At 36.7% G+C, this 14,237-nt stretch overlaps 1 non-coding gene across 1 annotated transcript; it reads left to right on the top strand.

The window, feature by feature from the left end:
* The first annotated feature begins 2,072 nt into the window (after positions 1-2,072).
* Positions 2,073-2,176, top strand: LOC112089573. The gene has a single exon (XR_002901208.1). It is a non-coding gene; the product is annotated as a small nucleolar RNA R71 (small nucleolar RNA).
* Positions 2,177-14,237: the final 12,061 nt, after the last annotated feature.

The following is a 14,237-nucleotide window of genomic DNA, read 5'->3' as shown; positions in this document are numbered from 1 at the left end:
TGGTATCCATGAGTTCACAATGATATGCACAAACATGATAATTGGATTGTTAGATTATGGTTTTCACTTAAGCAAGGCTGGAGCTAATCATAACTTGATACAACTTCACACAGAAGCATTGAGACACTAGTTCCAAGCATGGTTCATCCTTGATTTCATACCAGTTTTGCAGCAATAGAGAATTAATAACTAGCTAGGGGCATGAACCAAATTCTTAAGATGATGCTCTCTCAAAGAAACCTATAATTACTCCCATGCAAATGATGCATCCTATATGATTATGTAACTATACTCAATCTTAAAAATGTGAATGCAACTAAATAAACATTTTTTTGTGAAAATTTTTCCAAATTTTTGATTTTTAGTGATTTTATATGCATGTAGATGAATGCATGAATGTATGAGACTCAAGCCACTAAAAATCGAAAATAAGAGCACAATAAACAATGTCAGATGGCAGACACTCTCCCCCACACTTAAATCACACAGTCCCTGTGTGATAAAAGAATGAGAGAGAGAATAAAAATGCATGAATGAAAGGAAGAAAAAGAATGAAAAAGATGTACAAGTTGTGGAGTGTTACCTTTGAGGGACTTGGAGATGGAGATGGAGACTCAATCATCACCATAGACTAGCTGATACACGTCCTTGGTCTCTATCCAACGCGTCTCAACCCTAAGACCATCAAATAACCTTGCACACACTTAATAAAAATATCAAAAAGCTCCCAAAACATAGAATTAAAACTAGAAATCAAATAAAAAGAGTATATACAATGATAGACATGGGAATGTCTCCCAAGTTCACTCTGTTTTAAATCACTAAGTTTGACTTTCCATACCTTTTCCTTAGTGAGAGAGAGAGAGAGAGATAGTAGAGGAACTCCCTGGATTTTCTTTGAATTTAAGCCTCACAACTTTCCTCATGAGCTCCTCAATACCATCTTCACCTTTGTATGTCAGCTCTTGAGTGAGAACTGCTCTGACCTTTGCAAATGGCTTAGACCCTCCTCTACACTTGACCTTATACTCAATCACTCCATCTTGATGAGTCAATGGAATGAGAGTGATAGTGGAGGATTTGTCTAGCAAAGTTTCTTCCTCCTTGGTCTTGCTTGGTTTCTTCTTGGCAATGGTAGGAAAGTGAGCTTCTTTAGGCTTCTTTTTCTTAGACTTATGACTTTCACCTTTCTCTTGAACCACTTTGCAAGAAACTTCTTTCCTCATTTGTGTAGAAGATTGAAGTTTCAAGCAATCCTCATCATCACTAAAGAAGTTCTCACCATCAATGAACTCAAGATCAAGCTTTCTTTGGCGTTCTTTCTTTTTCTCACAAGCTCCAAGAGGCTGATCCTTCTCTTTCATTGCAAAAGTCCCCATATACTTAATCTCAAAGTGTTGAAACTGATCAAAGAGACTTAGAAGCACATAGGCTTGCGGCTCAATAGATTTTTCTTCTTTCTTGAGCTTCTGCTTGGCTTTCTCTTCAAAAACAATCTGAGCATTGTCTCTTGAAGCTCCATGGACGTCTTTTAAAGCAACAACTTCAGTTCCAAGGGTCACCTCCCCTCTGAGTTGCTCAATGTCCTCATTTTCTTGTGAAGTAAGACCTCTAAGAGCAATGTCTTCATGTGGACCATAGAGTACAAGTTATATCTCCTTTATATCAGCTCCATGATCTTTGATCTCCATGTGATTCAGTTGAGAGTTCAAGCTCTCTATATTGTTGTGGAGATCATTGTAAGAACTTTTCACTCTTCTAGTATCTCATCTTGTCCCTTGAGAAGTTTTTGGAACATGTTGTTCAACTCCATTTCTTGAGGCTTTGAAGCAGCTTGCCCTTGTGGAACAAACTCTTGCTGAAAACAAAGCTCCACCTAACCTTAACCATCTTTACAAGCTTCAATATCAAGCTCCTTGTATCTTTCATTACTCTTGGCCAAATTCTCAACAAGTATCTCTCCTTGTTCTATGGTAAGATTTGCAAAACGCCCATTGCTAGCTACATCCAATGTCCATTTATGCTCTATATCAACTCGCCAATAGAAGATACTAAGGATAGCTTCTTGTTTGAACCTATGATGAGGACACTCTCTAGTGTATCCTTTAAGTCTCTCCCATGCTTCATTAAAAGTCTCATGGGTTCCTTGATTGAAGCTCAAGAATTTTCCTAGCTTGGACAGTTCTTTGTATGGGGTAAAACCTTTGAATGAAGATCATCTTGCAATCATCCCAAGAATTGACCAAGTGAGATGGTAATGCTCTTTCCCATTTGCTTGCCTTTGCCCCAAGTGAAAATGGTAACAAGATGAGCTTGATACTGTTTTGGGGCCAGTCCTAAATGTGTCACACAACCTCTCAACGGAGTCCAAATGATCATATGGGTTCTCCATTCCTAACCCCAAGAACTTAGAGTCTTGAATCAATCTAACCAAGCTTTTTTTTATCTCATACGCCTCAGCTTCAATTGGAGGAGGGTGGATTCCATACCTCAATCCATGACAAAAAGGAGTGTCACAGCTTCCAACTGTTGGTTTTTTCTTTGGAGCTTGGGTTAGACTTGAAGCCAATTCTTGATGTAGTGGCAATTCTTGAGGTTTTAGAGCTTGGAGATTAATAATGCTCCCTTGATTAGCCACCTCTTGAGGCTGTGGATCTTCTTGAATACCATTTTGATGGTTCACCTCCAACACCTCTTTTGCTTTTGTCTTCTCACTTCTCTTCTTCTTGTTTCGGTACCTTTGAAAGCATAAGAGAACTAAGGAAAACAAGTTAGTAACAATGAATAATAATACGTTCATCATCTCAACCAGAGATGAGGAAACAAGGTAAAAATAAAAGCTTAGTCTCAAGTAGAATCTAAATCCTAATGGCTAATGCTAAATCCCCATGGTAACAGCGCCAAATTGATAAAGGAATTTTTTCTAAATCAATTCCTTAATATGCTCATGTCATTGCAATATTAAGGTATCAATCCAAAGGGATTAAGATTAACACACCGAATACAAGAAATTACTTTAGGTAAGCAAATCAGGGGTTTTGGTTTGATTAACTACTGAAAAAATGATTAAATAAGAAATTAAAAACTCAAACAGATTAACAATCAATAAAAAAAGCAAAAATAGAAGAGGTCAACAGAAATCAACTTAAAAGTCAACAAAAAAAAGTCAACAAAGTTAATGACGAAAACTCAAATATCAACCAATAAAAAGCAAGTCTTTGGGCAAGGTAATTGATTATAGGATGTTTAATGATAACCCATGATGTCTACAAACTCACCAAAGTGCTAATCCTTAAGTCTAGAGCTCTAATTTTGACTAGTCCTCTCTCAAGGAACTAATCACTTTGTTAATTACCAAATTCAGGAACTAATTCTCATTAGTGAAATTAGTAATCACAAGCATTACAAACAAGTTCTATTAACTAATTAATCACATTAGACATCCATTCTCATAGGCTAATCATGAAAAACTCTTGCTTAGTTCTTTGGAAAATTTCATCAAACACCTTGTGTTCTTGAAATTCCCTAAGACCTTTGATAAACTATTTCTAGCCTAATCAAGCATTAACACTAAACAAGAAAGGAAACTATGGATTAAGACCTATACATCAAATATTTAATATCAAAATCTCTTAATCTACCATGCCCAAAAACTATATAGAACTCTACTCACTAATCATTCTTAACACACCTAATCTTTTGCAAGAGGTGATGTTAAACATAATTAACAAGATAGAAAATATGAAAAGAATGATAAGAAACAGCCTTGCTTAATTAGAAACGAGGTATCTCTTCCAATCTTAAAAAAAAAAGGCAAAGAAAACCAAAGAGAAAATGAAAGATGTTTAGGAGTTTTCCCAAAAAACTCTTTATACTAAGGGTTTTGGGCCAGGTCAGCCCAGGACAAACTGGATACTGACCCGGTTCAGTTGGGTCATGTGCCTGAGTGCGAGATGGTCACGTCCCTGGCCAAGTCGCACACCCAAGTCGGTCTCATTTGCGAACACATGTGCTAGATGGTTCCATTTCATGTCCAACTCGCACATCCAAGTCGCACAGCTCTGTGGACTTAGCCAAATTTGATTCTGGAAGTCTATATCCTACTCCGAGTCTCCTTACACGCGTCTCTAAAGTCGCAGCTTGCTTCCAGAGTATGAACATTCATGGGTGCAAGTTAACCAAGTCGCACACCCAAGTCGCAGTATTTTTCATTTTCTTGGACCACTTCACGTTTGAGGCAGCATAACTTCTGAAATACTGGTCCAAATGACCTGATTCAAACTCCAGAGGGAAGGTAGCTCAATTATCTAGAACATTGATGAAGAGTTCGAGTGCATCTGGGGATAGGAAGAGTTCCCGGACGGCTGATCTTTAAAGTGCATTGCAGTGGTCCGAATTAGCTTCTAGACCTGTGCTTCTTCCGATTGTAATATCTCCCAGATCACAACTCTAAATCTCCTGATTCTAAGCGGTCTGGAAATTAGATCCACTTCTCTCAAACTTTCATGAAGACCCCAGAAGCTAAATCATCCGGGAAGGCTTTCTGGTAACAGGGTCTTTGAGGCGTATCAGATTTCTCTGGAATGAATGCGAGATAAGTTCGTCTTCGGGTGGCCATATCTTTCAGCTCGTTGCTCTAAATGCATTGATTCTACCTGTTCTAGAACCTTGATTCAATTATCCTGATCTTTTCTGAAGACGCCAGAAGCTAAATCGGCCGGGAAGACCTTCCGGTAATGCAATCTTTGAAATGTATCTGCACCGGAGATTTTTGGCCGAGACTTAAACGGGTGGTACGCGTTTTAGCCGAGAGATCCTGCCCGTGGTATGGATTTTAGCCGAGAAACATTGAACTGCGGTACAGTGATTTGCCGAGAAACTCCAAATTGCCTTTTCTCACCGTTTTTGATCATTTAAGCACCATTTCTTCATCTGGTTCACTTTCTCCACTCCAAATAAGCTCCAAAAGCACATGTTTAACATTCCAAACCATGCCAAGACTCACTTGGACCTAATGCAAACTCGTAAGTCCTAAATTAATGCTTAAAGACCTAAAATGCATGAAACAAGACATGATTTGGACTTAAATGTGTACACTAAAATGATGCATTCTATGGATATATCAAGGATCTATGGAGATTGATGGGTCATGGAGTATATGACAAAGGTAGATCCAAAGCCTCACTTCTATCTCACCCTGCAGTTCGATATGTGCATAATTTGTTAGCACACACTATGTTTTCCAGAGCCAACCAGGCGAATTTCTCAAACCCGAGCTGGTGACACTTCAGATACCTTTCATATATCATCCAAGGTTTCCTTGCTTTGCATGCATCATTGGCAAGAACCTAGTGAAGGTTAAGCATGAGATGATTACTTCAGAGTGCCAAGACTTCTCACCAGCCTTTGGGAGCATCATTACATCGCTTATGATTGCAGCAGGAATGGACTTTTCAGCTGAGACCCCTCTTAGGGAATATTGGTTCAATTTATCCCAGTTTTCTAGAGACATGACTATTTCCAGAGCCAAGATGGATCCCGCCGGATTTGCTTACAATTTTTGTACCAGTACATCTGCGTACAAAGTTCTCTTACCATCAGATTCAGTGCCCCGAATCCGAGATGGAGCAAACCCAGGATGGAGACCGGAGACTCACGAATTCTTGCCATCTATTCCACTCCTCCCTTTAACTATGAAGCAATTTCTGGCTACAAAAGCCAAGAGAGAGATAGCTGCAAATAGGAGGAGACTTCAGCCTGCACCATCATCATCCCGAGCCAGTTCCTCTCACACTAGAGCATCCACTAGGAGCGATGCAGACTTTGCAGCCTTGAAGAAGAAGCTTGACCAGCAGGAGAGGATCAACAAGCGCATGAAGAAGCTCCTGAAGAAGAACCACAGGTTTGATGATGATTCCTCTACCATAAATTCATACAGCAGTCGCGAGACATAGGCTTTTATCCATCACATCACCAGACCCACGGTTCTAACATCATTTTTTTTTAGACTCTTTTGTTTTTATTTTCCATCTTCTCACCAACCTTTACATAATGGGGACATTGTGATTTAAGTCTGGGGAGGATGTCTATCTGTACTGATTTATTTTCTTTGTTTCTTATCTTTTTCTGTAATTTTAAAAAATTTATTAATAGACCTTTAGTGTTTTTCAGGAATGTTTGACTCAAAAACTATGATGAGTAAGACCCATGTTCTTCTAGACTCTACATGATAGTTTCTTTCCATGGTTAGTACTAGACTAGGCGGTAGGTAGAGTACTTACACTACGAACTCCCACCAGAGAACTTCTATTCATGGAGATTCTTTCTGACAGGATATACTAGCTCATTTTACTTGGACATAATCTTGACAATTAATTTTCTCATCACTGGTTTTAGGAAGGCATCATGATATACATCTAGGACATCTCTATCCTATTTCACCACTCTTTGTTGTCCTAGATGACCAGTTCATCGTTAGCTGGTACCACACCCTTTACCCAGACCATTATGTTTGAACCTCATGCATTCTCTTTTAAGTTTTTATCGGCAAATATGTACAAAAACGCCAGAGACGGAGGATCAACATAGTTTTCAGTCACTCAATAGAAAGACAGAAAGAAATTGGGAAAGAGGAGTATCAGGAATCCTATCAAGCTTAATGATGCCACAAAAAGCTCAATCATAAAGGTAAATTTCGTGCTCCCTAAGACTCTACATCTAAAGACGGTTTCCCCTTAAAAAAAACGAAAAAGAGAAAAAAGGAATGAAAGGAAATGAAACCAAAAGCCTAAAGAGTCTTAGAAGCCGAAATTATTTGGAGCAAAGGCTATAAATATTCATCTATGGAGTTATGGTTTCACAACCTGGACAAAAATCTAAGTATGGGGAGTCATGAGGAGAACCTGAAGAAATGAGATCAGAAATCTTAAGGCAAGAAGAATGTGACTGGAAACTATGGACATTCAACAGCTTCATCCTCTCTTGCTGGTTTGCATAATAGTTTGTCTATCCAGAAAAGGTAACCCTAAACCACCATGAACTTCACCCCTAAAAAGCCATTTCGAATACCTAGCCTTGATTGCTTTGCTAAATTCCTTTTGATGAGAACCACTGGAACTTTTAAATGAATGTTAAGAGCTAGTTGACTGTAAGATAGGTCTAAGTGTGTAGACTTTTGCATGACGGATCAAGGGACTAGTTATGTTTGTATTTTGGTGAGAATTTTCTAGACTATACCTGATTTAAGCATAATGATTGACTTTAGTTTAGAAGCATGGTCTCTGATATTTTGTTAGTTCCTGCGATTTTCAAACCTCTTTTCTGGAATTAAATCTTTTGTTTGAGTACAAACAAAGATTTAAGTCTGGGGGAGTTGATAACACCTGATTTTGACCATTTTATGGATCACTTTCAATATCTTATGCAGGTGTTTTCACTCAGTTTTAACGGTTTTATAAGTGTTTTCCATGTTTTGGAGTTTTAAAAGACTTTTCAGGAAACTTGGATTCTTGAAGTGCATTTTGGAGCAAAATTACACTTTTGGATAAATTCAGGCCGTCAGAAGTTTGGCAACCAAAAAAAGACCTTCTTATCGTCTGATCATCCCCAACTTTGGAGACATTATATAAGAGACAACCAGATTTCCAACACACTTGGAATCAATGAAATCCAATGGTTAGATCTCCATATATCATCAATGCACTGAATGTCAATCAACACAGTCTGGTAAGGGAGAAGAGTTTTCACCCGCGGCAAAACACCACCCCACCGCGGCTCAGGAGCTCACACCCGCGGTGAACCTCTATCTGAGCCTCAGAAGCCCAACTAAAGCCCAAGACACTTTCTACACTCATTTTACAAGCCCTGGACGCCCCAGAAGGAGAGAAACACTATAAATTCTCATTTTTAGGTCTTTAGTAACTAAGCCTCTTTCATCTCTTTGAGGGCGAACTTCATCTTAGTTTTACGTTTTATTTTTATGCACTTGTAGAAGCTTTTCATCGCCATACACTGTCTTCAATCAGAAAAGTTTTTCTGCAACTTTGTTTCTTTACTTTATTGCTTTTTCATTCTTAAACCAATGATGATGTCAAGCTCAGCCATGTCTGAGTAGTCACCTTGTTGGGTGAATGAACCATCAAAGGGGATCCCATGTTCGAATGACATCTAGGTTCTTAAGTTAATAGATTTCAAGTTTCTAAATGATTCTCCCATTCATCCCAATCTCAAAGCAGTTCTCTGGATTGATCACCCAGAGTCCGATCCAAGGTTGAATCTGAGCCACGAGAGTGTTGTATCTGGATTACCTGAACTGGATCTTATGGACGTCCCTGTCGTAGGAGACGAACGCTACCTACGGAGATTGCGTAAGCCAAGATGGATTCCGATCTGAAATGCATGATCTTATTCCGGCATGAGAGCGACAATTAATTGCCGACAATGAGTGATTAGATGATTAGGTTGACGAGAGAGTTGGTTAATCTTAAAAGTGTCTATCCTAGTTTCAGAATCATAGAAACCCTTACCTGAATTTCCTGTGTCATAGACATGAACCCTAGAGATGAACACTAAACCCAACGCCATTTTACATATAGCTTTCAATCAATTTTCAAGCCTTTTTAATTTCCTGATTATTTAGATTCAGTGACAACTAAAACCTCCTTTTAACCTGATTAGGTCTACAATTGGTTTTAGCATCAGTTAGGAGTCCTCAACACACAAATCCCTTTAGATTTGATCCCTAAGTACTATTGCGTTTGCTGTGCACTTGCAGCTTTGTTTAGTGTAAAACTTGTAGTTGTCCACTGCACCCATATCATTATCCGAATCTCTATTAAACAAGTACCCTTGGATTATCTGGTACATTTGGAAGGCAATAAATGAAAAAGTCTTTAACAGGAAGGAGATTTCCCCACAAGACACCCTCCAGCTCGCAAAACCTGAAGAGGAAGCTGGAGCATTGCAAACCAAAAGGATAGTGAGGAAGAAATAGATGATCAGACACCTCTAAACACATATGGAATGTCCCCCTTGAACCCCTGAATCCCGATCTGCCAAATCTATGCCTCATGGATCATTCATGGGCCGACCAGTGGATTAGGATGGTGTTTAAGGGATACCATTGGATAAGTAACTACAGGTCACATAGAGTGTTGTAGAAGCCTCTCGGCACTACATGCGGAGCTAGACGGGCTCATTTGGGTGATGGCATGCCTAAGAGAAAAACGTATTGTATCAGCAGATTTTGAGACAGAGTGCGCTGAGCTTTTGAAGATGACGGAATGTCTTGAGAATTGGCCAACTTTCCAAATGGAGCTAAACTACTTTGCTGACCTTATAGGATATTTTGTGAAGTTTAGTTTGAGTAAAATATCTCATAGCCAAAATGTCTGTGCTGACGCCCTTGGAAAAACGACACGAACACGTGGCTATGTCTTTTGTCAGACTGATCTGGTATGGAATGGCCTTCCAGGCAATCATCATAGTGGGTTACTTGATTTTACGTATGGGGTTTGTTGACAAAAAAAAAGACTATAAATGTGAAATATAAAGAAGTATTTCATAAAAAAAAATTTAAGCGGTCTTTTGTTTTAATTAGTATGGTTTTGATACAATTATTGGTTTTTGTTACGTTTTACAAATAAATAATATTGGTTATTATTTTCTCTTTTTTTTGTTAATTGCATGTTTTACATTGTTGTTATGTTTTTGTTTGGTTTCATAATATATGTTCGGTAACAAATTTATTAATCTAACTAATTTCGGTAACAAATTTATTAAACACCTAGTAAATTAATAAATACAAAAAACTGAATCAAATCAAAATTTATATGGATAGATTTATAGAAATCATAAAACCAAAAAAAAAATCGAACCAAAACTAAACTGAAAACCAAAGTGCTCATCCGTATAACAAATCTAATATACAATTAGAGAGCTTTTTCTACATCTAGAGTGTTCACATTAGCAAAAAAAAAAAACTAAAGTTAGTGACTCAATTAATTCACACACTTTGAAATAACTATTATTTTTCATTTTTTTTTTTAAAAAAAAAGATAAACATTTACACTAAAATTAATGATTCAATTAATTCACACAGATTTTATAGTTATTATTTTTCATCAAGAAGAATACAAATAAAAACTGAAAAAAAAAAGTTAGAGAAAACGATGAAGATAAAAAATAAGTCAAAAGACGATGAAAATAAATAAAAATAGAAGGAAGAAGAAAAATCAAAATATAAAGCAGAAGACGCATATGAAGCCAAAGCAAAAGAAGAAAAATACAGTAGAAGTAGAAGTAGAAGTCGAAGACGATGAAGAGGAAGATGAAAAAAAAATGAAGAAGAAGAGGAAGAAGATCACGAAGTTGATGAAGAAGAAATGCAAAAAATATGAGGACAAAGACGTTTAGCCTTGGGCGTTCGGATATCCGATCAGGTTTGGTTCAGATTATTTGGATTTTTGGGTTTTCGGATTCAAAATTTAAAACCCATTCGGATATTTTAAAATTTTGGTTCGGGTTAGGTTCGGTTCATAAAAATAAAACAAAAATTGTTTAATTTTGAATACAATTGATTAAATTTGATCAAAACTTAACAATTATAACTAAAAAAAATATATATTTTAATTATTTTGGGTTTTTCAATCATTTTGGTAAAAAATAACTCATATTTTCAAATTCATAATTTTAATTTAGATTATCATGTTTAAATATAATTAATATTCAGGGTATATAATTATAATTCTGGTATTTCGGATATCCATTCGGTTTTTGGTTCGGTTCGGGTTTGATTTTGGTTATTTGGATATAGATTTGGGTACGGTATTCTTATCAATTTTTGTTCGGGTTCAGTTCCTCTTTTACGGGTCGGGTTTGGTTTAAATTTGGAATTCGGATATTATGCTCAGGCCTAAAATCGTTGAAGATGAAGATGCAGATTGGAAGATAAAAGATAACAAACTATGAGAATATGAAGATGGGAAATGAGTCTAATAAAATGAAGAACTATAAAAAGTGAAAAAGAAGACAAATATGATGAATTAGTTGTTCAATGATTCATAATAATAGTTATTTAAAAATTAAATCACGAGCACCGCCCGAGGCATAAATATTGTAATAGAAAATGGCTAAGGCCTATACTAAAGCATTATGCTTAAGCAGCATAAGCATTATATTTATTCATATTAAATTATCACTTAATTATAATAGTATTTTAAAATAAAAATAGTAATTATTAGTGTTAACATGCAAAAAATATATTTTAATATAAATATAATTTTGATATTATTTTAACAAAATAAATTAATTATTTAAAATTATTTTGAATTATTAAAATATTTAAAAACATAATGCTTTGAAAAATCTATATGAAGGAGCATAGAGGAATGAGCATTTAAGAGAGCATTTGCATCTTTTGAATGTTGTTCTAAATGTTCTATTAACAAAAGTTGATTAGATGATTTAAAGCATAATGATTTTCTAAAAACTCTACCAATCAAGGTCTAAGTCTCTTTATTTGTAGGAACTGAGTTCTCTCACGTTTAATTTCCCAAGTGTATTTACCCAATTTGCTTCCTGATTTGTAGGAACTAAAATTTCAATTTGCTGTTTTTTTATAATCAATGTAAAACAAAGACAAAGGTCACTAAAACTACCTATTGAAATATCTTGTGTTGTTTTTTTTTGCTTCTATCTAAGCTTTCACTACAAGAAAGAGGGGGTTTTCCGTCGAATTATTTACGACGATTTGTAGTCGTCGTAAATTTACGACGATATTACGTCGTATTTACGACGATCAAAAATTTCGTCGTAAATTCGACGTAAAAAATAAGCCTTGTAAAATCGTTGTAATGTTACGACAATATTACGACGAATAAAGAACGAATTTTATTTCGTCGTAATGTTGTCGTAATATTTGCATCGATAATACGACGAATTGTCCTCTATCTTGTAATTGACGTAAAATCGATGTAAATGTGATGTAAATTTTATTTCGACGTAAATTTGATGTAAATATGCAATGGTAATATGTTGGTAACCAAACAAAAAATTCTATATATACCCTTTCTTCTCTCATTATTTCATCAACCCAAAAAAACATATAAAGACACAAATTTTTTGAGTCTTTGAATGTTTAAGTAAAATTTTTAGTAGTTGAAATTTATATCAAATTTCAAAAACAAAAAGTCAAATATTTGTTTTTGAAATGTCTATATACGATCTATGAAAGTGGATGTATACGCCCAAAAATGGTGATGGGTCGTTGACTGAAGACTTCAAAAATGGATTGGAAATTTTCATGTACCAAGCCGGGCTTATGCAAACTGTAATTGAAAGCGGCAAAATGTATTGTCCTTGTGTGAAATGCAAAAATAGGAAACATATTCCTATTGACACTGTCTGGCAGCATTTATTGAATAGAGGGTTCATGCCCCAATACTTTATTTGGTATCAGCATGGAGAGGGATATGGTCAAAGTAGTGGTCAGATGGCTGCACGGAGTAGTAGTAATCATCAAGAACATGTAGATTTTGAAGCGTCAAATGATTATCAAAGTAGTCAAGTTCAGGGTGAAGATCATGATAGGATGCATGAAATGGTTACTGATGCATTTCATGAAACACATGCTGATACTGTTGAGGAGCCCAATGCAGATGCGAAAGCTTTTATGATATGTTAAACGCAGCAAAACAGCCTCTATACGAGGGATGTAGGGAAGGTTTATCAAAATTATCATTGGCAGCTCGGATGATGACAATAAAAACTGATCACAATCTATCTGAAGTTTGCATGAACGATTGGGCAGATCTTATTAAAGAGTATTTGCCATATGATAATTTGGCTGCTGAAACGTATTATGAAATTCAGAAGCTGGTTTTTAGTCTAGGATTGCCTTCTGAGATGATTGATGTTTGTGTTGATAATTGTATGCTTTTTTGGAGAGATGATGAGAAGCTTGAAGAATGTCGTTTCTGCCAAAAGCCAAGATATAGACCGCAAATTGCTGGGCGTAAGAAGATTCCTTACCAACGAATGTGGTATCTTCCTATCACTGATAGGTTAAAAAGACTATATCAATCCGAACGGACAGCTGCGTCGATGAGATGGCATGCGGAACATTCACAAACAGATGGCAAAATGTTTATCTTGGTCTTTGCACTGACGGGTTTAGTCCATTTGGTATGTCTGGTAGGCAATATTCATTATGGCCTGTGATTCTTACGCCATATAACCTTCCTCCAGATATGTGCATGCAAAGAGAGTTTTTGTTTCTAAGAATATTAGTCCCTGGTCCAAATCACCCGAAGCGGGCCCTTGATGTGTTTTTGCAACCACTCATACATGAGTTAAACCAGTTGTGGCATGTTGGAGTACGAACATATGACTGTTCGAGTGGTAAAAATTTTACGATGCGAGCGGTGCTTATGTGGACAATAAGCGATTTCCTGGCATACGGAATGCTATCAGGTTGGACAACGCATGGGAGGTTATCATGTCCTTATTGTCTTCATAGGACTGATGCATTTCAGCTTAAACATGGTAGGAAAACCTGTTGGTTTGATTGCCACCATCGGTTTTTACCACCAAATCATCAATATAGAAGAAATGGGCGTTTGTTTATAAAGAACAAATTGGTTCGTCTCCCTCCACCAGTGTACCTAACTGGAGTAGAGCTTGAAGCACAAATAGATCATTGGGGTGGACTTGAAACGGTCCCCCTTGGAGGAAATTGGCACACTCCTGCGAATATGCCTGAAGGATATGGGGTTCATCATAATTGGCACAAGAAAAGTATATTTTGGGATCTGCCTTACTGGAAAGATCATTTGCTTAGACATAATCTTGATGTTATGCACATTGAGAAGAATTTTTTCGATAACATCATGCATACTGTTTTGAACGTCCAAGGAAGAACCAAAGACAGCGTTAAATCACGGATGGACTTACCCGATATATGTAACAGAATTGAGTTGCATATGGTGAGTAATGGGAAAGCACCTGTTCCTGTATTTCGGTTGGGTGCTGAACAAAAAACAGCATTGTTTAATTGGGTATCATCAGCCGTGAAATTTCCTGATGGATATGTATCTAATCTGGCTAAATCTGTGGATAAAGGACAAAAGTTTTCAGGGATGAAAAGTCATGATTGTCATGTGTTTATGCAACGGTTACTTCCTTTTGCGTTTGCTGAACTCCTACCGGGATATGTCCATGAGGCACTAGGAGGCATTGGA

This window comes from Eutrema salsugineum, unplaced genomic scaffold (genome assembly GCF_000478725.1).
Source record: "Eutrema salsugineum unplaced genomic scaffold, Eutsalg1_0 scaffold_12, whole genome shotgun sequence".
Classification (NCBI taxonomy): Eukaryota; Viridiplantae; Streptophyta; class Magnoliopsida; order Brassicales; family Brassicaceae; genus Eutrema; species Eutrema salsugineum.
This window is presented reverse-complemented; position numbering and strand designations above follow the sequence as displayed.